Raw genomic sequence first — 23264 nt, forward strand, 5'->3', positions numbered from 1 at the left:
GACCTCAAGCACTTTACTTTCAAGCCTGTTTCTCTTTCAACTGTAGGCTTAAAAGTTCTAAAGTGCTCAAAGGCTTCACTCTTTTCCTTCATAAAATATACCCACAGCTTTCTAGAATAATCATCAATGAATGTGACAAAGTATGAACTGCCTCCAAGAGATACATTTTGTGTAGGCCCCCAAATATCTGTATGCACAACATCAATGATATTTCTGCTTACATCTCTGTCATGTGAAAAGGGTTGTCTTACCTGCTTACCAAACAGATATGCTTCACATACCTTATGAAATTCTGCAATTCTAAATGTAGGCAAACCTGTAACCAACCCTTTGGACTGCATTAATTTCAGCCTTTGTACATTTGCATGTCCAATGCGTTTGTGCCAAATTTAATATCTGCAACACCTTTTCCTTTAGCTTACATAGCAGCATTCATAGTAGGAATTCTAGCATCCAGAGTAACCAACTCTACTTCCCTTTGCAACCAACCTGCACTTGTCATTGAAGTCTTCTACAAAGCAGCCCTTTGCATTAAATCTGACTTGTAGCCCTTGTTCTACCATCTGACCGACTGACACCAAGTTCTTTGTAATAGATGGCACATGTAATACATATGAAAGACTCTTTGTCTTACCATCATGCAAGGACAAGGGAACTTTTCCAATGTGTGAGATTGGGTAGCATGAATCATCACCGGTCTGCACAAAATACAATTTCCAATGTGTGAGATTGGGTAGCATGAATCATCACCCGTCTGCACATAATCTGTATTTTGCAAATCTTGCATCTCTCCAAACCATTCTGCATGGCTGGTCATATGATTGAATGCACCTGAATCAACATACTAAACATCATCATGTGTTCCCTTTCCTATAACAGCATTGAGCATATACTGCATAACAAACAAACGTTCATTTTTGTCTTCATTCTGTCATGAAGACGATGCATAGTTTCCTTGCTACAACTTACTACTGCGAATATCATCTTTCTTAGCATAAGATTGGGCTGCAATATGACCTGTAATGCCACAGTAGTGACACACAATACTAGAGTTGTTAGAACCTCTATTCTACCATCCACCTCTTCCTCTAAAGCTCCCCTTGCCTCTAAAGTTACCACGACCTCCTGAAACCTGCATATCACCAAATTGTTGATTCAATCTGTTTTGCTGGTTGTCACTACCACGTCTTGTACCATGGCCTCTTGAAGACGACCTGTCACGTCCCCTTCTTGAACTGGAGTAGAAAGCTTGGATCTGTTCACCACTTTTTTTAGATGTCTGACTCTGCATGTTGATCTCTTCAGTGATCATAAAGGAGACCAACTCATTGAAATCTGAAAATGGCTTTCTGACATATAGGGAAGTTACAGAAGACTTCCAAGCCTTTTCATTGTTAAGTCCACCCAAGGTAGACGACACCAAATCATCATTATCTGGCATTGCATCAATCGTTGCCAAGGCATCTTCAATGCTCCTTACTTTCAGTGCATACTCATTGATAGATATCTTCCCTTTCTTCAATATTGTATTCAACTCTTAGTTGAGTTGAATCTTTCGTGCCTTTGTATTTACGGAAAATATACTTTCAAGTATGGTCCAAGCTGCATATGAATTCTCTGCATTTCTAATATATCCCAGCATATTATTATCAATTACTGTAGACAGCCAATACATGACATTTTTTTCTTTTGCATTCCATTCCTTTCATGCCTTTGTCTCTTCTACAGTTGGAGGATCACTCACCTTGGGCTCCTTTTCTTCACCTGAAACAAACTCGTAGAGGCCTTTTCCAATAAGGAAGTTCGTGACACAGAACTTCCATGAAGGGTAGTTGTTCTTGTCGTGCTTCTCAATGATGGGGTTTCCACTGTTCTCTGCCATTATCACAAAACTACTACCAAATAGCAAGCAAATCTTCTGCAACCCTCGCCCTGTAGTGCAGAGCAATACATTAGACAACCTTTTTCATAGTCTGCTCAACAATACATGCAATCTGCAACCAGTTTGTAGATAAACCTTGTGTTTATTTGCTGGTAAACACCTTTGAAATCTGTAACTTGCGCATCTGTATACGGTAGACACAGCTGAAATTGCAAGATACCTTGAACTGCTTTCTGCAACCTTGCGAGTCTAAAATGGGGCCTAAAATGACCTCGGATGGCCTACCCAATTATAGCTTTATTTATGAACTGAGAGAGCATCATGGATAGTGATTGGGGCCATTCCCCAGTCACATGTAGTTTGGTCGAGTCGGCCGGGTCTCCCCTTGTACTCCATGGTGCTGCCATTTTTTTCTCTGGATTGGCGCCTCCCTCGATCTCTTCACCATTGCAACAGTCAGCCACCTCTACTATTTCCTCCTCCTGCAGGCCCTCTCAATGGCGAGTTTTCAAATCTGCTATAATTTTTTGGTAAGAGCAGGAGCGAGTATTGATGCTATCTGATGACTTGAGCTTGAGAAGCTTATGATCATACCCATCAGTTTTCGTAGAATATAGAGAAAGACAGCAATGGCATCGAACACGACTTCCGATTTGCTGCAGAAACGAGGAGCTACCCAATGTACGGATTGTCAAGATTGTGGGAGAGAAAGAAGGAGTCTCACTTGTAGCTTTCTTGCTTGCACAATGGGGGAATACACACAAGGGTGGAGGCTGAAAATAGTTTTTCTCTTCTTAGTTGTGTAAGCCAAAAGAACTCTCGTACAAAGAAATAGAAGAACCCTATATATGGGTCTCAAACCAAACTCAACTAACCAAGGTGGCATACTAACTGAGCCACGAACTAGAGTAGATAAGGATAGCTATCATGTAGCTATTATTCATGGGCGGTGTACCAACCGCATCTGCAAACTGACACGTCGGTGACATAAATGCACAACGGTCACCCTGGCATATCACGAATGGAGCTCGATATCTCAACACTCCCCCTCGAGCTCAATCCCAATTCCTGCACACCAAGTAGGTCTCTGAACTTGCGCAGCTTCTTTGCGCCTAATGCCTTCGTGAATATGTCAGCTACCTGATCCTCTGTGCTGACATAAACTAGATCAATAAGACCTAGTAAAACCCTCTCTTGCACTTAGTGATAATGCACCTCAATGTGCTTTGTTCTAGCATGATAGATTGGGTTATTTGCCAAGTGTATACTGCTCATGTTGTCACAATAAATGACAACTGGCCCATCTGTAAACTGATGCATATCATAAAGTAGCTTATGCAACCAAGCTACCTCACATGCAGCCATTGCTGCACCCCTGTACTCGGCCTCTGTGCTCGACAAGGCAACTGTAGGCTATTTCTTGCTGCTCCAAGTGACTGCAGCACTCCCAAAAGAGAACACATATCCACTGGTAGATCGTCTATAAGAAATACTACCAGCCCAATTAGCATCAGTGTATCCATGCAGCTGTATCTGAATCCCAGTCACATAAAACAGTCCATACTGCAACGTGGACTTCACATACCTGAGTATGCGTCTAGCCGCATCTAAATGCGGTTTCCTTGGAGCCTGCATAAACTAACTTACCAATCCAACAGCATAGCTCAAATCTGGCCTGGTAATAGTCATATAAATCAAGCTTCCTACTATGCGTCTGTACATAGTAGGGTCTTCCAGAAGCTCACCTGCATCTGCGCTCAGCTTCACATTCTGCTCCAAAGGAACTGAAATAGGCTTACAGCCTGTCATCCCATATTTGGACAGCATGTCCAATCCATACTGCCTCTGCAAGAGCTGTATCCCACTTGGTGATCTAATCACCTCAATGCCCAAGAAATAACGCAGCTCTCCCAAATCCTTCATCTCAAACTTTTGCTTCAATAGCATTTTCACATGAAGGATATCTTCATCACTGTCACTTGTGATAATCAAATCATCAACATAAATGACAAGCAGCATAATACCTTTCTCTGTTTTTCTCACATAAAGTGAGAAATCTGCCTTGGAAATCTGAAAGCCAATAGTAACAAGATATTGTCCTATCTTGTCAGACCATGCTCTACATGCTTGCTTTAAGCCATACAATGCTTTCTTCAACCTTGCAAACAAACTCAGGATGAACAGCATGCACATAACCTGGTGGCTGCTCCATATAGACCTCTTCTTGCAAATCACCATGCAAGAAGGCATTCTTTACATCCATCTGATGTAAAGACCATCCCTTTGATGCAGCCATAGCAATGACTGCTCTTACGGTTGCCATCCTTGCAACCGGACTGAATGTTTCTTCATAGTCAATGCCATATGTTTGTGCATACCCCTTGACTACTAATCTTGCCTTGTATCTGTTCACAGAACCATCTGCATTGTGCTTCACCTTATAAACCCACTTACAGCCAATTGCATTCTTACCTTTAGACAAAGGTACCAATTCCCATGTAGCATTTTCTTCCAAGGCATCCATTTCTTCATCCATGGCTTTCTCCCATTTTTCTTTTCCCATGGCTTCCTCAAAAGAAGTGGGTTCTGGTTCCTGTATCACTTTAACCATATATGCATAGTGAATGGCTGTAAATCCATCATATTTCAGCCTATCCATAGGATACCTAGCTCTGGTAGACCTGTGCAAAGTAGGTTCACTCCCACGAACTCTCAAAACATCCTTGGTCTTTCTTACTCCAGGTGTAACAATAGAAGGAATACCCAACTCATTCATCAATGCTCTGTTCTGAGCCACTGGATTCACCATCCACATAAGAGTGACCTGCATTCACATCAAACATGGGCTGATCAACCTTCTCTTTTTCTTTTCGTGATACTTGCATACCACTATCTGCATTTCTTTGAGAAGATTCTCCTGATCTCAATCTGCCTGTCCATGGTGAAGAATATGAACCATTGCTAGAGGACGCTCCAGGTCCAATAATATTTTGTGACTGCTGCTGTGAATTCTGTGTAGCATTACCATTTTGTGCATCTACATCATCAATCACATTTACTGGTTTATACCAGCTACTCATCTCATCAAAAACAACAACTCTGCTCACTGTAAACTTACGAGTAGAAGGGTTATAGCATCTATACTCTTTTTGCTGCAGAGAGTAACAAATAAAGATGCACTTCTCAGCTTTTGGATCCAACTTGGATCTCAACTCATCTGGCACATGTACATAGGCAATGCAACAAAAAATCTTCAAATGAGAAATATCTGGTTTCCTACCAGTATACCTCTCCTCTGGAGTCATTCCATGTATTGCTGCAGTGGGAGTCCTATTCATTATGTAGACTGCTCTAGAAACTGCTTCAGCCCAATAAAAATCTGGCAAGTCTTTTTCATTGAGCATGGCACGAGATACCTCTCCAATATGCTTGCTTTTCCTTTCTGCAATTCCATTTTGTTGTGGGGTATGACTGCATGAATATTGCTGCTTTATGCCATGCTCCTGCAGGAACTTTGCAAACTCATTTGACAAGTACTCTCCCCCTCCATCTGACCTTAGGCATTTTATTTGCAGGCCTGTTTCTTTTTCAACCATAGCTTTAAGGGTTTTGAAATGCCCAAAAACTTCACTTTTCTTTTTCATAAAATACACCCAAACTTTTCTGCTATAGTCATCAATAAAAGTGATAAAATAATGACACCCTCCAAGAGATGCAGCTTTAGTAGTCCACACATCAGAGTGGATTAATTCCAATGGCTTCTCACTCTCTTGAACATGTCTAGGAAATGGTTTCCTTGCTTGTTTTCCAAACTGATAGGCTTCACATACCTTATGCATTTCTGCAACCTTGAATTTAGGCAAACCTGCAACAATATTTTGGGCCTGCATTGATTTAAGTCGTTGTACATTAACATGACCAATGTGTTTATGCCAGATATCAATATCTGCAACTACACCGGTCCCATGTGCAAACATTGCTGCACTCAATTCAGACATGTCTGCATCCAACGTAAACATTCTACCCTTCTTCTTTCCTTTTGCTATCAAGCGACCTTTATTTTTCATATCCTCAACAAAGCATCCATGAGGATTAAATTTGACCTACAAGCCCTGCTCAACCATTTGACCAACAGAAACCAGATTCTTGGTGATATTGGGGACATGAAATACATCGGACAGGTATTTCTTTTTCCCATCCTGCATAGACAAAGGAAATTTTCCAATCTGCACAATAGGATGTGCAGTATCATCACCAGTCTCCACAAATCCTGGTTTTTCCATTTTCCTTGCATCCTCCATCAATTCTGCATGACCTGTCATGTGGTTTGATGCACCTGAGTCAACATACCATACATCGTTGCTTTCTTCTGCACTTGTCACAGAATTATTCATGTGCTGCACCATAAACAAATGCTCATTTCTGTCATCACCCTGTCTACTAGAAGATGCATAATTCCCTTGTTGCAGTTTTTCATTCATGATGTCATTCTGTTTTTTATAGCAGTCTTTAGCCATATGACCCATTTTACCACAGTAGTAGCATTCAACATTACTGTTTGCATTTTGGCCTCTTTGCCATCCACCACGACCTCTTTGGCTCCCCCTACCTCTAGAGTTACCACGTCCTCCTCCAGAGAACTGGTTTTCTTGAGTTTGCTGCATATTCTGATTTCTACCACGGCCTCCAAATCGGCCTCCTCTACCTCTGCCTCTACCTCTTCCAGCATTTGAGTAGAAGAGAGCTTCTTTTGAAGTTCCTCCTGAAGAAGATGCACCACCATTTCTCTACTCCTTAGAAATTAGAAGAGCAATCAACTCCTCAAAATCAGGAAATCTTTCGCGGACGGAAATGGATGTTCGGAACTGTGCATAATCCTTTCCTAGACCATTCAAGGTCACAGAAACTAAATCATCATCTTCCACTGGCGACCCAATGGAAGCAAGTGCATCTGCAATCTTCTTCACCTTCATGTGGTAGTCATTGATGCTCATATTTTCTCTTTGCACATTATGCAACTCTTGCTTGAGCTGCATTTTCCTAGCTTGCGTATTTGTGCTATACATTTTTGACAAAGTATCCCATGCCTCGTTTGGCGTACTTGCATCCTGAATATGCACAATCATAGAGTCTGAAATGCTGATAGACAGCCAATACATAACTTTCCTGGCTCTCTCATGCCATGCTTTAAATGCCTGCATTTGCTATTGATTGGGAACATCAGGAAGAACTGGTTCTTCTTCATTTCCTGCAACAAATTCCCAATATCCTTTTCCCATAAGGAAATTCGTCATTCTAAACTTCCACGCCTGGAAGTTGTTCTTATCAAGCTTTTCACTGACAATCTGTGAAAGAGAATTAGACGCCATTACAAAACACTGCAAAAAATTATGTCACTGCAAAAAACACAGCTTCACTCTCACAAGGGAAAATCAGCAAAACTGGCGAAAGTGGTATTTGACCACATAGTCACTTCCTAGTGACGAGTTTGCATAAACAGGAACCAAGGATGATTCTGTAACTCCCAATGTCTCTGCACACAAGCATACGATGCAATTTCTGTGGTAACTGTTCACAGACCTGTAGAATAGTGGTCGCACAGCATAAAACAGGGCGTTTTCCTAAGTGCGTGCAAAAAACTTCCGCCTCCAAAACAGGCCCCGAAATGGCCTCAAATAAAAAAAACAAGGTCACCAGGTGCTAAAGCCCTCTCCCGCAGCATATACTGCCCTCTTGCTTCACCGCGAAGGGCGTCTCAACCTGAGACAATGCACTCCTGCACTTTCCGGCTGTGCTACCTGCAGAGACTTGCTCCCAAAACAGAAAATGAAAGCAACACTGCTCCTCTTACCAGAACACCGCGAGCTTGGCTTGCTTCCTTGAGCTCCTTACCACGAACAAGGCTCTAATACCATGTCAAGATTGTGGGAGAGAAGGAAGGAGTCTCACTTGTAGCTTTCTTGCTTGCACAATGGGGGAATACACACAAGGGTGGAGGCTGAAAACAGTTTTTCTCTTCTTAGTTGTGTAAGCCAAAAGAACTCTCGTACAAAGAAATAGAAGAACCCTATATATGGGTCTCAAACCAAACTCAACTAACTAAGGTGGCATACTAACTGAGCCACGAACTAGAGTAGATAAGGATAGCTATCATGTAGCTATTATTCATGGGCGGTGTACCAACCGCATCTGCAACTGACACGTCGGTGATATAAATGCACAACGGTCACCCTGGCATATCACGAGTGGAGCTCGATATCTCAACATGGATCAACCCCCCAGTAGAATTAGCACTTCTTTAACCTATGACAGGAGTATTACTGCATGCCTAACAACCCTGTGAGTCTGAGAATTTGTGCCCTGCTGATCCAATTAATCTCTTTATGATGATGCACTGCGAGTAGCTTCTCACTGCTCCTTCAAAGGCGAATTAGCTTCAAACCCCCGCCAACAGGGATAGAGCCGGCGCGCGTGGCTAAATATATAAGTGGAGCACGAGATGGCCATGCATGGGTTGTAGGTAGATATTGCGCCCCGTGATAGTGAGATATCTGGGGTGCTTTTCGCTTGCAGAGAATCGAGCTGAATCGGATACTCTCGTTGGTTAGAGTCTCCTGCAACATCGAGCTGCTTTCATTAGAATCACTTGCAACATCCAGCTGCTCTGCCCGGGCCTCACTAAACAGCGCCTGTTGGGTTGCGTTATTCCACCGGACTACTTGCCATCCCCCTTCGTCATCTTGCTCGTCTCCTTCGTTCTTACTCAGGCCGAGAACCTTAGTACTTTCTATCGACCCTTCACACGCGACTCAGACGAGCATGGCTCAGTCACTGTAGCATATCTCGCAGTAAATTTCTACCCTACAGAGTGTCCTCTTTGGGGGAATCTGTAGAGGGAGCGTGTTTCTGTTGATTGAGTCCGACATGGATATGCAAACCCGGGCATAGTCGATTTCTATCACCACTTCGGATCTGCATTTCCTAGCGCCCTACTTTGGAAAAGCTTTGGAGATGCTATTCTCTCACTCTCTACCTCCCCCACAACACGGCATGGCACCATGCCCTGTTTTTGGGGAGGTAGAGAGACTGCACGCTTGCAGGGCACATGGAGGGGTCAGGAACCCCCCCGTCTGTTTCTCCCTCTCTCTCTCTCTCTAAAAATTAGATATCAATGGTTCAATGGTTCAATGGTTAATTTAAAAAGTTTTTATTGAAATATAATAAGAAACTTTATTCAAAAATGAATATATTAAATAATTTCATATTGTGTTATTCATAAGTGCTTTTAATAAATCTCATGTAATTATATATAGATACACAAGCAAACTTCGAACGAAAGATTTAAACCATGATTATATGATGCATAGTATAAATAATTTTTATACAAAATATATAGTTTTACTTCTCATCTTTTCACACAAAAATTAGAAGTTATAATCACAATGAACAATATGTACACATATACACACAAATTTTACATGATAAAGCACATATATGTGATTTTCAAGCTATGTGTTGATAAAAATTTGAAAAATTATGAGATTTTAAAGGCAAAATGTAAAATGTTCTCAAATATTATTGGACAATATTTCTCAAGTATAATTTTTTTAAACCAAAATGTAAAATAAGAAAAAATATGTAGTACTCAATAACATACCTGATATAAGGAGGAGATTGTGGTGCATTTAATTTGATATGGTGTATTGTTAGAGCTATGTTCCATTAAAAAATATTAGCAAGAATGAAGAATATAGAAATCATTAGTGCCTTTATGGCCTAGTGTTTTGTTATTTGTATACTGACATATGACAAATATAATCGCCAATAAATTGCAATGTGATGACAAAGTACACTCATCTTGAGAATTTATGTAATCTTTAGTGAGTTTTCTTTTGGAGAAAGTCTGGTAAGTATGAGGGATCGAATCACATATCTTGTTTATAATATGAGTCGAATCCTATTTGATGGACTGAGTAACATATTCCATTATTACAATATTTTACTTGGCTTCTTGTTTGTCACCATGGTTAAAGGGATCATTGTTTTTGGCCCTTTTGAGGGCCAAAAGCTAGTCCTATTTTCAAGCAAGAATATGTGGAGCTTAAACTTACAATGCTTGTGGGCCATTTTCATATTTAGGGAAAGGCTTTTTCTTTGAAGCACCTATCATTGAATATTGTACAATGTAAGCTAGAGCCAATACAATTATCTAATGGTTTATAGATGGTTTTCTTGAGTTTTGCATAGTTTGCATTAATGATGCAATCAATAAGGATAAACCTATTCTCAATGTGCCTAGTAATGAAGATTGTACAAAGGAATTGGTGCGCAGATGGGATGTTGTATGCTCGCGTAGTGAATGCCGGAAGGTCCCCAAGAACAAAAGAACTCTACTTTTTGCACAAAACTCAAGGTAAAAAGCATGCACGATATGAACAAGAGACCAATTCGGTGCAATCTCCCCCCATGCCTTGTGTGAGCGCTCCACAAAGCATGTATTTTATGTATTAATCATCTTCAAGCTCAAATAATAGCCCAAATTACAAAATAGCACGCTTTTGGCTTTTGAGTTTGCTTTAGCACAAAATAGAAATAAAGCTAATGGGCGGATGCCCAAGGAGTCAGGCGTACCCAATACAGTGTCCAACTACAAATATCATAATCGTGTGCCCATGCGCATACAAAATAATAAACAAATATCCAACACCTCAATAAATAGGCGCGACAAAATATAGGCGCCATGCCTAAGGTATGTGCCCATCAAAATATAAGTGATAACTCGAATACACGCTATCCTCCAATGCTTTTCTCTGTCACTGCTGGTATTTCTACACATCAACTGAAGCATTCACAATCGTTAGTAAAATAATACAATTAAACCGACAAAAGTGAATACCTAGCAGTCTTCCGCTACATAAATAAATCAACTGGTTAGAAATCAATCCTAACCTTCATTTATTACGAGTGCGCACTCTAAACTCATAAACGCTTATTAATTTAATATGTATTTTGCAGAATCACCCGCTATGGAATCACCCATGTACACACTAAATTAATGAAATGCCCGAAAATGATAGGCGTCCCCATCAACTTCTCGCACAAAGAATCTGGTTTGTGTATGAGCCCCGGTCAACAAAGTTTACGGAATCCGCCGTAAAACCTCACAGAATCCACCGTGGCACGGAATCCACCGTGAAATATGCCTCCTGGCATCATACCCCCGGGGTGGGATAGCAATTGTCCTCAATTGCTATTAGCTCAATGTGGAGCTAACAGAGTGGGGAAAGTATTTAAGTCTCTAGCGTGCATCCATTGGGCTTCCTCTACAGGATGGTTTTTAAACTTGACTAAATATCTAGAATATCTTCAGCCAATTCTAGTGGTCATAAAGTCAATATCTAGAATAGCTTCAGGTTCAAGTATTTCAGTCTCTTCATCTAACAAAGGTGGGTTTTCATAAACAGGGTGTACATGTAATTGGCCTCTAAAGGGTCGTAATAAACTAATGTGAAATGTGTTGTGAATTTTCCAGTGAGGTGGTAATTCTAACTTGAATGCATTGTCATTGATTTTGTGAATGATCTTAAATGGTCCATAGAATCTAGGTGCTAATTTTACAACGGGGTATTTATCTACACTTTGTAATCTACGTTTTTCTATTCTCAACCAAACATAGTCATCAACTTTGAAATTCATTGCTTGTCTTTTCTTATTGGCTTGTTTGGTATATGATTGCTGGGATTTGACAATCATGTCTTTAACCTCATAAAAAATAGTAGCGTGCATAGTAGCAATATCATCAGCACTCTGAATTCTATTTGATAAAGATGCAACAGGTGTAGACAATCTATAACCACAAATCACTTCAAACGGTGCTTTCTTTGTAGATGTGTGTGGTATATTGTTATATGTAAACTGTAGTAAATGCAAATGTGTGTCCCATGTCTGTGGTTTAGAAATAGTGTAAGCACGTAAAATATCTAAAATAGTGCTGTTAGTGGCTTCTGTTTCTCCATTAGTTTCAGGATGAAATGCAGATGAGAAATCAATCTTTGTTCCTAAGTTGGCTAACAAAGTAATCCAAAAGTTGTTACAAAATCTAGAATCATGATCACAAATAATAACTTTTGGTAATCCATGATTAGTGAAAACAGTTTTCAAAAACAATTGTGCTGCCTGAGATGTTGTTAAAGTTTTCTTACATGGAATGAAATATGCGTGTTTACTAAACGTGTCTACTACAGTCCAAATCATGTCATGGTTAGCTTTAGTATTAGGTAAACCAGTAATAAAATCCATAGAAATATGTTCCCATGGTCTTGATGGAATAGATAAAGGCATAAGTAATCCATACTGTTTACCATGATGTCTCTTAACTCTTTGACAAATCAAACATTCAGAAACAAAGTTAGATACATCAGTGTCCATATGTGGCCAATAAAGATCTTCAGTCAATATACGCAAAGTAGATATGATACCTCTATGACCTTGATATGGAGGACAATGAATCTCATTCAAAACAAAAGATCTAAATGGAACTGTAACACATAATCTCTTTTCATAAAACATGAATCCATCATTATAAGTCAGTGAATCAATAGGAATCCAGTTATTTCCAACTAATTTATTCCAATCAGCATGAAAAGTAATGTCCTGATGATAAGTATCTTTCATACGAGTTAGAGAATCAAATGATATAACATAGATATTATGAATGGTGGGTCTCCTACTTAATGCATCGGCCACTAAATTTTCTTTACCTAGTTGATATTGAATAATTGGATGAAAACTCTGAATAAAAGCTGCCCATTTGATATGTCGGTCAGATATTTGAGGTTGACTAAGTAAATGTCTAATACTTTGTTGATCAGTCTTAATCATAAACTCAGAACCCATTAAGTAATGTTTCCATTGTCTTAAAGCTTGTACCACAGCTAATAATTATTTATCATATGTGGAATATTTAAGTTCGGAGGGTTTCAGTTTACAACTAGAATAGGCTATGGGATGATTATCTTGCATAAGTACGGCTCCTATTCCAGATCCGCTAGCATCAGTAACTACTAAAACGAATGGTCTATTAAAATCAGGTAGTTCTAATACAGGAGCATGGGTTAATGCATATTTCAATAAATCAAAGGATTTCTATTAATTATCAAACCAATGATAAACAATACCTTTCTTTAAAATTTTAGTCAAAGGCAAAGCAAGTAATGAAAAAATTCGCACAAATTTCCTGTTAAAACTAGCAAGACCTAGAAAAGAACGTAAGTCATGCACATTTTTAGGTATAGGCCACTTTAATATTGCTTCTATCTTCTTAGGATCAACCTTAATACCATCTGATGACACAATATGACCTACATATTCAATTTATGTTTGAAAGAACTCACTCTTTTCTGGATTAGCATACAATTGATTATCTTTCAACAACTTGAAAACCAAGGATAGATGTTCATAATGTTCTTTCTCATTTTTACTAAAGACCAAGATATCATCAAAGAATACAATAACACAATGCTGATATTTCAAAAATATACGATTTACCATTCTACTAAATGTAGCAGGTGCATTAGTCAATCCAAAAGGCATCACTAAAAATTCATAATGACCAAATTGTGTTCTAAATGCAGTCTTGAATATGTTAGACTTATCTAATCTCACCTGATGATAACCAGATTTAAGATCTATTTTACTAGATATGGCAGAACCTTGTAGTTTATCCATAAGATCATCGACTCTAGGAATTGGATATCTATTCTTTACAGTAATTGTATTTAGAGCACGATAGTCAATGCACATATGATAAGTATTCTTCTTCTTCTTTACCAACAAAACAGGTGCACCAAATGGAGAACTACTAGGTCTAATCAATCCTCTATTTAGTAATTCCTCAACTTGATTTTGAATTATTTTTTTGCTCTATCTGGTTATGCCTATATGGTGCTTTACAAGGTGGTTGTGTACCAGGAATTAAATCTATTTTGTGGTCTTCAGGACGTGAAGGAGGTAAACCAGATGGTAGATCTTCAGCAAAACAGTCTTTAAATTGTGCAAGGAATTCTTTATGCCTAGGGTGCATATGTTTTTCTTTAGCTTGCAGTTCATTCACCCAAACTAGATAAGATTTACTACTTTTGCGTAATGCACATTTAGCTTGAGTATGAGAAAGCAGTGGAAAAGCATTAGATGCATGCATACCATACAATGTAATGTATTTTCCTTGAAAATGAATATTAATTGAATGCATAGAATAATCTATATCAGGATTATGCTGATGACGCCAAGGCATACCTAAAATAATATCATTGGACTATAATGGTACAACTAGGAAATTCCTTTTTTCAATGTATTCACCAATTTGAATTTCTAAGTCATGCACCTCTTGTGTTCCATTATACCTTGTGCCTAAGAATGTTGCTTTAATGCGATAATGCATAGGAACAGTTTGTAATTTCAATTCTTTTACTAACTTTGCAGAAATAAAATCATGTGTAGTACCATCATCATGCAAAATGATCTTTTCTTTTCCATGCACTAAACATTTCATTGTCAACAAAGAATGCGGAGTTGGCATACCTCGTAAAGTATCCGAAGGAGTAGTAATGTCGTCTTCATCTTCCGTAAAGTCAGGCATTTCTTCATGTTCTTCACCTTCCATTGCTCCAAGATAGTTGATATGGACAGGTGGCTTCTTCGATTGGCAATTGGCTGCTAGATGTCCAGGTTGATGGCATTTGTAACACACTATAGTTTTGGCTTTAGATACATTGTTTGCAATGGTAGGAAGTTTAGGAATATTAGGATTTGGCTGTGAAGTTGGCTTAGGGTTTTGATTGGTATTAGATGACAAAACAGGTGGTTTTGCCCAAGACTTATGGAAAGATGATGAAGGAAATCGACCTTGATTGAATCTTCTAAAATTTGAATTGAATTGCTTAGATCCATAGTTACCATTTGCTTGAAATTGTTGTGGACACTTGTCTCTTCCTCGAAGTTTGTCTTCAGTGTCATGAGCTAAAGAAATTGCATCTTCAAGAGTTGCAGGCTTGAACATATTGACTTTAACGTAGTAATGCCCAAGTAATCCAGACATATACTTGCGCTTGTGAGTCGCTTCAGGTACGTCTTCAAGCATGCGTAACTAGAGTAATGCATTCCAAAAGCATTCGGTGTACTGAGGAATAGGCTCACGATCTCTTTGCTGAAGAAGGTCCCATTGCTTTATGGCTTTTTCATGGAATTGTGGAGGAAGGAAATTCTGCATAAACTTCTTCTTGAAACTCTCCCAGGTAGTGGGACAATCTATGCTCTTACGAACCACGGTCCACCAAAGAGATGCTCTATCCACTAAATGATTAGTGACACACTTGATTTTATCTTTTTCAGCGTATGTTTCCTCATGAAAGTAATCATCAAACTGACTGATGAATGCAAGAACAGTTTTTCCATCTCGAGTGCCATTGAAACTATGAAATTTGAAATTTCTTTTACTTATCTTTGTTTCTTTGCGGATGGATTGAGCTTCGAGAGTCGCATCAATGGTATGTCAGATAAGATCTTTAGATTGTGGTTCCTCTTTGTTGGTAGTCAATCTTTGTAAATTGGCTAATTGAACTTGCAATGCTTGCCGGGATCGTCGTTCTTCGTCCAACTACATCATAATTAAATCCAACTTTTGCTCCATCGTAGGTTCAGGAAGATCGCCTTTAGCCATCAAATCATCCATATTTTGTTCCGTCATCCTACAAAACTTCAAAAGACCTCACATTCTCAAAATCCAATTAGCGGGTTGAGCGTAACTCAAGATCGGCTGTACAAGGCTTATATATTTTTATGTATGGCTTTCACAGTCTTCGTCTTTAGCAATTACAGAATTTGAAATCTTTGAAAAATCTGTGTTTTGACCTTTTGTGTGTGCTAAAACTGGTTCAGCAAGTCTGCGTATGTGAACAGTACCTTCCAGGGAATAACTTTGCAGTTCGGTACTTCTGCGCAGGAACAGTCCTTATAGGAGTTTTGAACACAAGTCAATTTTGACTTCAGGTTACTTGCCAGACTTGCAGAGTAAGTAAATTTTGATTTGCAGAATCTGAACTTGTAGACTTTGTAGATTTGTGTGACTTTGACTTATAGGATTAAGCTTGAAGCTTAAACAGGCCACCACGTCGAATTTTGGGAGAGAAGGGAGCCGTTTTTTATGCCGAAAATTTTGGATGATGCCGCCTTGCCGCCGTTTTGTTTATTTGAAGCTTAGTAAGCTTATAATTAAGCTTTTTAAAGCTTTAAACTCAAGCTTAAACTATTTGAAAGATATGGCTTATCTCTGTGTATAGACGACTTGGAGAAGAGGATGTAGGAGTGGTCCTCCGCCATTGCAGGTCAGTCCTTCGTGATCAGAGGCTTAACCTCGAGAAGCGATTGGGATAACAAGTTGATGGCAGCCTTGTGGGCCTACTGCACAGCTTATGAAATGGCCGTCGGTCAAACCCCCTTTAGGCTGACCTATGGGACTGAAGCAATTCTACCGGTAGAATTCTTCGTCCCTAGCCTGAGAATAGCACTCCAAGAACGATGGGAAGGGAAGGAAGCATGGACACAATGCCTGACTGAGTTGGAACACCTGTCAGAAACTCGTCTTCTAGCCACCCATGCGCTCATCTGCGAGAAGGCTCGACGAAGGATGTGGTTTGACAAGCATGTCAAGCAGCGAGACTTCGAACAAGGGGATCTTGTTCTGCTATACTCAGTAAAAGGACACAAATAGAAGATGAAGTTCCGAGGACTAGGCCCTTTTAGAGTACGCATGATTGGTAGAACCGGGAATGTTGAGTTGGAGACACTTGACGATGAAGGAGTAGGCTTTTTTAACGGCATTCGCGTAAAGAAGTACTATCCTCCTTCCCATCCATTACATGAGCCACCCATGCTAGAAGCCCCGCTGAACGTCTGAATGGCAACTGTAACCGACCTTACGGATCAGGACGAGGAAGCAGTGGCACCGGCGTATCTACGAATCACAGTCACAACAGGTGCGGTGTATTCTTTCGATGCCTTGATTGATGAAGGGGCCGACTACAACATCTTGGCGCATGACCATTGGACATGCATTGGTCAACCGACGCTACAGCCCACTAATGCCAACATCACCCCATTTGGGGGTACTGCCTATTCACTCCTGGGGAAGTGCAAGGTACTTGTTTCCATCGAGACTGAAACTTTACCAGCCTTCTTCCATGTGATGTCTAACACTAAAGAAGTCGGTAACGTGTCACTATTGGGTCGCACCTTCAAGAAGCTAACGCACTGTAATGTGGATTACAACCTAAACCGCATTCATCTTGCCATCGGCAACACCTGTATAGTAATGACCTTCAGCAAGGGCTGTCATGATTCCTCCACCATCATGACGCCACCGGTAGAAACCCCTAGGACCATGCTCAGGACCCAGTCTAAGCTGGAGAAACCTGTGGCTTTGTGCCACGCACTCGACCCCAGGCCCAAATCCACCAAGAATGCTCACAAGGCCAAGAAGCCCAGATTTATGTGGGTGCCAAAATGGCAGGAACCACATTTGGGTACACCACCCAAACGGGACCCTAACCACCAGAAACATCAACCGTTCTGGCCTAGGAGGCAGTATAGACACTATTGCCATAGACAAACAACCATGCTGCGATGGATTCCTAAGGATCTCTTGCGGACACAAGGATACTACGAGGGCAACCCCTGGATTTGGGTGCCTAAAAATGGCCAACTAAAAAGCTCATCTACAAGTGATATCACCCTAGAAAGGAAGGCTTGCACACGTGGTACCCAACACATAATCAGCACGCCATTGCCAGCTACGGCTAGTAAGCCTCAACTCATCTATCGACCAAAGCAAACGCCACAAGCCTTAAACCTGCTTAATCTAGAGGGCTTAAAAAGCCATATGACTGCTCACTCAGAACCCAGCCCAACCCCCAGGCCCCCAGAGCTTCCTGCAGCACCTCAATGTGCTTCTGCGTACAAAGCCCAACCTGTGATACCGATGAGGGAGTCACCACTGTCCAGTCTAGTTGCACCATCCCCACCAGCAGGTCTTAAACCCTCATACGCAATACGACCTTTCCTCTCCTTGGCTAACGACCTTGCCGCGACCTCTGGGGATGACTTAATAACCTACATCAGGATCTTGGACGACACTTTCACCACATTCACTATAAGCTATGAGAGGCTAGACCTAGGACTCCTTGACAGAACCCTTGCTTCAGAGGTTCATGCATTACCATGCACATGGGAGGAATACGAACTTATAACTACTAAATCCCCCAAGATCGCTACCGAACTAATAGCAAACGATGAAATCTCAAAGGAGCAAGTGGAGCTCAGACGCCTAGTCACTTCATATCGAAAGCCTCCCTGTTCTGTTCCTGAACACGAGATGCACAAGCTCATGCAGATGGCAAGCTCGCCCTCCACGTTCTTCTAGCAGTGGTTTGCTCTACGAATCCAATGGGAGAAAAAAGGTTGCCGAATAATGACCAATGTTGAGCAATGCAGGGCAATTAAAACCATTGAATACGACCCCACTTATGTGGCACCCATCTCGTTTAGGGTTTTGGCCATCACCCGCAATCAGCAATTGGACGACCATGTGCTTGCCCACCCCTATATTGACCAACTCCTCACCAAAGAGGAATTACATGTCGCCAGCCACCTTAATACTAGGGATCTCTTTCATGATGTCTTGACCTACATCTCCCATGTCTCTATCCAACCGGCTGCTCTCGATTGTCATGCGCAACTGGAATACAACCCACGATTCTACACGTGGCTTCTTCACACGTAAATTCCTACCCCAACAGGACCAACACCACCCTTTAACTCCCAATCCTAGGAAGGATTCTTCTCTCAGCCGGAAAAAAGGTGGGTATGTACGTGGGAAATACGGTGAAAGAAATTAGATAGGAAATGAATAAAAAGGGGGTATGGTAAAGTAAAAGTAGTGAAAGACATAAGCATTAGTATGAGAAAAATGGCTTCCAAAAATTCAGTCAAGAGTTTTAAAACATCAAAGTGCTATGTGGAAAATACTAACAGAAGTTACGAATTATGGCAGGAGCAGAAAATGTCACAGCAAGACCACGCCCATCGACTCCCGTTCAATGACGAGGAAAGGGAGCTATATTGCATCCAATTGGAGAACCGCGCCTTCGACCAGCTGAAGTTCCAAACCATCCACAAGATCGGAGTCGTGGTGGCGAAGGAGGAGGCAGCCAGAAGGGTGGTGGAACAATGCAACTTGACAAAATACATTGAAAAATTCTCGCAAGAGTCGGATCACTTCAAATGCGTGGAATTCCTCAGAACATACAATTCGGACCAGGAAGGGGGCATTGTAACAGTAGGCCGAGGAGAGGGCGCAAAGAAGGTACAGGTCTGATTGGATCTAGTCTTGGTGGAAAAAGCTTTGGGATTGGTACCTAGGACAGAAAGGCGGAAAAAAAGGGATGTTTATGCCTTGCTAAAAATGAAGAAGGAAGAGGTACTTACGAACGACGGCATAAGCATCCAGGACATCCCTGACACTGAAGCTAGGCTGTAGGCCAAGTTGGTGCACGTCCTCTTCTCCAGCCAACGTTACAATTCCTTAATGCATCGGATTAGTGTGCCCATGCTGGAGAATGTAGTAGCCCACACTCTAGATGAGGTGGATTGGAATGACTACGTACGGAAGACTATCGATCAAGCAGCCAAAGCACTAGCCTTGGGAAGTGCACCAACAGGAGGAGGATCTCCTGCTTCTAAGGTGACGGAAAGGAAGAAAGCCTCCTCCAAGGCCTCTTTCATCGGCTACGGAGGAGTCTTGACTGCACTAATTCAAGAGGCAGTAGGAGAAACGCTGGAGAAGTCGCCCCCTCAACAGGACAAAGACAGGTGCATCGACAGAACAGAAACAAAAGAAGAAGGGGAAGGACCAACTAGTAAGAAGGCAATTAGAACAACGAAGAAAAAGGCGGCGCAGGGGAAGAAAAAGGGTGATGAAGGCAGGAAGAAAGAAAGGGAAGACTTGGAAAGGGCAAAGAAGGAATCTCTGAAAGAAGCAAAAGAGAGGTAGAGGATTAAAAAGCAGGAGGAGCAGAGGGAAAGAGAGGAGTTGCAGAAAGCCAAGGAGGCATCAAAACAAGAAGCTGAAGGGGAGAAAAGGAGGGAAAAAGAACAGAAAGGGAAAAAACAAGAGGAGTAAAAGAAAAGGCAGGAAGAAAGGAAGAGGAAAGTGGAGGAAGAAGAGGAGAAGCTGCGAAGGAAAGAGGAGGAGGACCTGGCACAGGCCACACGACGGTACATCGAACAGCAGTGCCGAGTAGACGAACTAAGGAACCTGAGCCTATGCAGAGAAGAGGGGCATGGATCCAGCACATAGGTGCCAGAGTTCGTGCCACCCCCAGTCTCCGAAGGCAAAGGCAAGGCCCCGCTTCATCCAATCCCTACCCTCCTGGTACCTCCCGCGGAACTCACCACCGTCACCCCCAGCATCCCCACTAGTGCAGATGTGTCAAATTTTGTGGTGTGGATGCAGTATTTTATCAACAAAGAAATGGGCCAGGGGCGGAGCACGAAAACTATGGCCATAGGACAGAAAAGGCCAGCCACGGATGTAGAGTCCAGGCAAGAACCCAAAAAGCAAAAAGTCGAAGCCTCCACCTCGCCTATTCACGCAACGATGATGCCACTGGCTAATTATGACGAATACGTCGCCGAGCTGCTCTCCCAGTTGGAGAGAGCGAAGGAGGAACGCAAAACAGCCATGGCTGAGTTAGCAACCGAGAAGGAAACCATGGCCGCCTTCCAGTTGGAGAAGACAAGAATGGTAGCCTTACAGCAGCACAAAATTGCAGAGCTGAAACAGGAACTGAAGGCTAGGGATGAGAGGGAGGAACACTGGAGGCAGCTACTCAAGAATGAGACGCAAGAGTTAGTAAACATGCAAAGAGGGCACAAGCTTCTAATAGGGTAGTACCAGGACCTTGCTGCAAAAGCTGCTAAGGTGGATGCACTCAGGGTGAAGCTGAGTGCTAGGGACGAAGAAAGGCAACGAGGCATGGAGGAGTAGGAGGAGGAGCTCAAGCGCCTAACAGATCAATTGACTTCTAAACGACAAGAACAAGAGAGGCTGGTCAGGGAACTAGAGGATTACAGACATAAAATCATGATGTTGACCTTGAGACAAGGGGAGGGCCTGGAAGTGATGAACAAAAGGGCAGAGGAGTGGGCCGCACATAACGAGAGGAGGGTGAAGACACTGGCGCAGCGCCTTGCTTTAACAGAAAAAGAGAAAATCATCGCGGAGAGCAAGGGGGAGGCAGCCCAAGTGGCCTTCAGTGCTCAACAGAAGATCTTCATCGATACCATCTTGGACGCCACCCACACAACACAAGGAGAGCCGCTGGAAGCAGTACAGAGGAAGCTTGGCATGGCAAGAAGAGCCCTACATGCTGGACTACAGATGCCACCACTACCGCGGCTGAGGTTAGGCTGGTCTGGAGGAACAGCGGAAATACTTGATGAGAGCCGACCTAACCCCCCAGGAAATAGATGCCCTCGGGTTCGAGGAAGAAGCAGTATACGCAGAACGGCAAGGGGAAGAAGCAGAGCTGGAAATCGATGTGAATCACTTCAGGGAAGATGTGGTCCCGCAACCCCCCTCGCCACAGGCCCAAGATCCACCACAAGTAGACCCAGCTGCAGAAAGAAAAGCCATCTCTAAGGAAAGGCGAAAAAAGCTGGTGGAGGAGGCCAGACAGAAGCTGAGAGCCAAACCAGCTGTGCTACCGTCCGCGCCTCTCCCTCCTTGCCCAGATGACCTCCCGGCGGGATTCCATGCAGAACTGGTGGTGTGGGAGGTGCAAGAACTAGGAAAGGAGCCATTCTCCTTCAGTTTCCTCCTACCCAACAGTCTTCGGAGGGTCCTGCTCCTCAAAGTGATGGACGAGGTGATCGCAGTCGGTGGCCGACTGGGGAAAAGATGGCTGGAAGAGCGGGAAAAGACCCCAACCTCTTGGGGCACCGAAGAGGCCGACTACTGGCAAGATAAAGTTTTTGAAATCCCCCACATTGTACAAAATTATAGGGACCAACCCCTATGGAGGAGATGAGTATGCGATATAAGCATGCTCGCCTGGATGGCTTTTTGTAATACCCTGTCATTCGAGCGGAACGACCCTACTTATATGGCGTAACCTCGAAGGGTAGGCGTAGATTTTAATGCCACCCTCCACGGGCGATATAACTTCCCCGTCATTTATAACTCCACTGTAGCATCCTTCGACAATGCCCTTCTTTTTACCGCAGAAAGCCTAGACGAGTCTATGATGTGCTTCCTTGTGGACTTTTCCTCATATCCTGACCCCGCCTTTATAACCACCTGTAGCTATCTTAGGCTACTTAGGCTACTCCTTAAGCAGGACTCGACTACACAAGAGCATGGCCTACCTCCCCTATTCTTCGACCCTAATGCTATAGATAATTGTGCCATGGCTCGTCTCATGATGAGGGCTACTCTCCTTCCTTCTTTTTGCCTAGCCCTCCTAGAGGACATGAACGACAGCCAGTTCACTAGATGCAACCACCCCTTCCTCTCCACTACCTCCCTACATGTCTGCATGAATATAAAGAATTACATGCAAAGTCGCCAATTTTTTAGCAAGTCTCTCCGCCCACCTTCTCCTCCTCATTCGGACTAAGATACTTGGGCCTATGTCTCATCTCCAAAAAAAGAAAAAAAAGACACCTAGGGATCTCCCTAGCCCCCTCCCCCACTTCACGCCTAGGGCACATCAAGGGCAGGACTTTTAGACCTGTCACCCTAAGGCTCGCATCGCACCACCAACGAAGTGCAAGCTGGAACCTCAAGTGTGGGACGTTACCACGGGCTTGCCCAAGGTTAGACCCATCTCCCAGTTCCACTGCCATGAGCACAACACACTACATGGCAAGCAGCACACTCCTTAGGGAGGGCACAACTTTTCTTGCAAGTTATGTCGACTCTCAAGAGATGGCTACCCACGGAAGACCATCACCCATGGCACCCTTTAAGGACCCAAAGCATACCGGCTTCCAGCCACCTGCCTGGTGCTGATGGCCACCATGATCGAACCAGCTCAAGGTAAGACTGCCATTGGCATAGATCTTGGAACTGTATCGTCCGATGATCCATGCCTTATGCCTCAAGATCCACGGATAGCTTATTGATTCCACCGGCCTGAGGACCTTCAAATCCAAGGCATGGATCTTCAATCAAAGCCACGGGGTTCAAGCCAAACAGAGTTCAAGGGGTTTTACCATAATAAATCCCCCCAATACCATCATTGCATTGCTTCAAGTGCTTCTCATACTC

This window comes from Lygodium microphyllum, chromosome 18 (assembly GCF_053477565.2).
Source record: "Lygodium microphyllum isolate KBCC chromosome 18, Lygodium_microphyllum_v1.1.10, whole genome shotgun sequence".
NCBI classification, from domain to species: Eukaryota; Viridiplantae; Streptophyta; class Polypodiopsida; order Schizaeales; family Lygodiaceae; genus Lygodium; species Lygodium microphyllum.